Genomic DNA, 3,774 nt, shown 5'->3' on the forward strand with positions numbered 1-3,774 from the left:
TGAAAAGAAAAAGGGTAACCAATGACAACTCACAACAGTAGGTAAATGATTTAGTAATCAAAATAACAAGTAAGTATTCCTACAATAATTTAATAATTGTTATAATAACATTTGCAGTGATTTTGTAGTTACTCACTTCTCATATAGGAAATAGGATCGAGTTTCCAGACCTGTATATACGACCGTGCCAGAAACTACCTGCAACGCCTCTATGAATGTGGGTTGTAACTATCAGACATGTTCCTTGTTACGCGTAGTTAGCTGTCCCCTCTTGTTTACATATTTTCTCTGCACGTTGCTTAGAGCAACGTCACTTATTAATTAACCGTTTGAAAATCTAGTAGGTACTTCTTGTTTCAAAATGCGTCAGAAAACGATTGGTTTTTTTGACAGTTGTAGAAAAAATGAATATTGGGTTTTTATTATAATTCTATGTTTTTTATGTTTGTATTTTATTCATTCAGGTATTAACATGTTTTGATCAAAATCTATGTGGGCTTTTTTTGTATGCTCACAAAAAATAAAAATAAAAATAAGAATTTAAAAATAAGGAATAAGAATAAGAATTTAAAACTATACGTTTTCATATAATCGTTTTTTTTAGGATCAATTGATTTTATTTAAATATATAAAATATTTCGAACATTTAAAAAAGGTTTAAAGATTTAAGAGAGGAAGAAAATTTAGTCTAAAAAGATTGTCGAAGGAAAAGTGCCCATAACACTAGCAGCATTGCCGCGCTGAATGGCCAGACTAAGTTTTTGAATTAGGAATGTTTTCGAACGGTGCTCTCCTGTGATATTTTTCAATTTCTTTCCTATAGTATTTTGCAAACTGCATAGCTTCCGTACACCAGGGCCCAAGGGTTTCAACAGCGAATAAGGTAAAAACGGCTAACCTGCATTGATAATTTCCTGATATTTCCTCAGCTTGTTAGCAGCAGCTTGTCTCGAAACTTCTCCAGTGGAATACGCGGAAAGTGACAAGTGAGAAGAAGCAAGTGTATCACAATAAACAAGTGTATAAGAAAAGTCTTCTCACTGGGATTATTACAAGCAATTGAGAAATTTCACAACTAATTCCATTAGATTAGAAAAAAAAGCGTACATAGAATCGAAACTGAAATACTGCAATGGAAATCGAAACTGAAATACTGCAATGGAAATCCGTCCAAATTATGTGAGCAACCCTGGGTACGTTCCGGCTTTTGCCCACAGCCTCGGGTAGCGTCGGGAAATAATTGGCGAGCAAAGAAAATTAAAAGTGTATTGGCTAAATAGAAATAAAAATATATATATACAAAATAAAATAATATAAAAGATTTCCGGAGCAGTCCTCGTATTTACTTGGGGAGTACTGCCATCTGCCGGTAGTTATCTGGCCCCAGCGTGTCAGCTGGTTTGCTGTCAATGCCGTTTTCGTGTCGGACTGTAGGTTAATTTCCACGTGCAGTGCTGTCTAGAATGTAACAAATTAATTGATGCGGGATTGAGGGCTGCGCCACCCGAACGGGGTAACCAACAGAACCTGCGGGGTGAGTGTTCGAACTGTAACAACTAACCTTTCACGTGACGGCTTTCAGCCCCTTATGGTTAACGTAGGCGGGAGCACTGTGCCCCAGGTTTAGGCAGGACGGGGCGACGGGAAGATACTACGGAGGTGTACTTCGTTTAAAACCAGGAGTCACGCTCCGATTTTGTTTTGAAGACACGGACAGGTAGGAACGTACGGAGAGTAGCTGGTAATCTTGAGGAATACTTGTTGTAGTAACCCGTTCGCTAGGGAGTACACCTAGGAACTGGAATTACTCGGGGAATTGGGAACTGGTCAGAGTAATAGAGGTAACGGCTTGCACGTTTTAATAAAAGGGTTGAAAGATTGTTGTTTTAATGACACTATAAACACTCACTCACCTCGACGGCTAATTACGATTAACCCCCTAGGGCTAACGGCAACACACTCAACACAAGGAACGACAGGGGGTGCAGGTTAACAACGGTTTTACAGGAAATGGAACGACGGTTAAAGGTGCAGTAATCAATGACAGGTAAATAAGGCTGGTTAATAGCAAAAGGCACTGGTAAAGGTAGAAGCAAAAGTTACAAACACTGGACTGACACAGGTAGGTATATATATCTTGGAGATCTGGTGGGGAAGACGATTAGGAGGGGCGAAATTAAGTGGAAATATCTGGGGGAAATCTTATTTACTGGTTTGGGCAGATTATTTCCTCACCCTTAATTTCGTTTCCTCACATCTCTCCCTCCCTTCGGGTAGAGGATTTGCTGGGGGATAAAAAATTAAAGATATGGTGATGTTCGCCTTTCAGAATCAACCCCATCTCTACGGCCTCTTTTCGGGGAAGACGTAGGAAGCTTCCTGGACCACCTCCAAGACTGACCCCCACGAGTACTCGGCGCTGGTTAGCCTTTTTACGTTGAGTCTGGCTACGGGACCGTCTTTTCTTCTTTCGGATGGACACCGCAGGCTGCTGGAGAAGAGGGCTGGGAGTTGGCACGGTAGACATACCAGGCAGTGGAATAAATTAGGCATTACCAGTATTTTAAAAACTAACGAAGTGCCTGTAGATCTTCGTCAAGTAAATAAAATTAGTGAGTTTTTCACAAACACCGACGACAATGTAAAGCTTGATGAACGCAAACTTTTTGCGTACTATAGTGGTTCTAGAACGTCTACAACTCAATTTAAGTTTAGTTTAATCACTGAATCGGACTTTTTGAAAACATTTCTCACTTTAAACTCAAATTCACTTGGGCAAGATGGTATCAGTCTAGATATGTGGAAGTTATGTTTACCGTACTTGGCACTACCATACTACTCACATAATAAATTATTGCCTTAGCGAAGGCACCTTTCCAATCGTGTGGAAAATTGCTAAAATTACCCCACTAGCTAAGGTAAGTAGTCCAAAAGAATTGAAAGACCTAAGGCCTATAAGTATTTTGCCCTGTCTCTCGAAAGTTTTAGAGAAAATCATGGTTGTTCAAATTAGACACTATGTAGATCACGAATGTGTACTTCCACAAATGCAATGAAAGAAAAATAATATACAGGGTGTTCCATTTAAAAAAGTGAGATTTTTAATGTGAAGTTATGCAACTTTAGACCTACCAAAAACCACCCTATATCCTATTTTTTTAATGTTTCATAGTAAATGTATTTATTTGACTTATACTTAACCCAAAAAAAAAGATATAAAACCTGGAATCAAAATTTAAGTAATACTTTTGACAATATACTGACTCTTGCAAACGCCCATTTTTTCTTACAAATCGAATTATCTCTAAAACTACAAGTTTTTCAACTGACAAGTTTTTATCAAAATCCAAGTGGCCTCAGAAAAATAATTTAACATTTTTGAATCACACACGTGCGGTTATCAAATGTGCATGTGATGTACTCTTTTACCATCAAGATAATGCGTATGAAAGCTTGTACAACTTCAAATTCATGTGTAAAGAATAATTTTGGGTACATTTTGCTCTCAAACCTAAACCACAGAGAAGAGTTATATTGAATTGTTATACATCTAAGAGTCGTAGGGAATAATCTAATAAGTTCGAACTCGATACATGACCTAGGGAATGAAATATGTTGATTTCTATTATTATTCCTATTATTATTACATTCTCCTATAACTTTTGTTCCTGTTGAACCAGGTTCCTGAAAATCAATACCGCCCGTCCTTAATGTCCAAAGTACTCGTACACGGAATTTCAATACAATCGGTCACTTTTAAAAAGAGTTATAGCA

At 37.8% G+C, this 3,774-nt stretch overlaps 1 long non-coding RNA gene across 1 annotated transcript; it reads left to right on the forward strand.

The window, feature by feature from the left end:
- The first annotated feature begins 1,296 nt into the window (after nt 1-1,296).
- LOC116169964 lies at nt 1,297-2,114 on the forward strand. The gene is made up of 4 exons (XR_004145137.1): nt 1,297-1,534; nt 1,583-1,717; nt 1,768-1,841; nt 1,944-2,114. It is a non-coding gene; the product is annotated as an uncharacterized LOC116169964 (long non-coding RNA).
- Nucleotides 2,115-3,774: the final 1,660 nt, after the last annotated feature.

Source organism: Photinus pyralis, unplaced genomic scaffold (genome assembly GCF_008802855.1).
Source record: "Photinus pyralis isolate 1611_PpyrPB1 unplaced genomic scaffold, Ppyr1.3 Ppyr1.4_LG4, whole genome shotgun sequence".
Taxonomy (NCBI): domain Eukaryota; kingdom Metazoa; phylum Arthropoda; class Insecta; order Coleoptera; family Lampyridae; genus Photinus; species Photinus pyralis.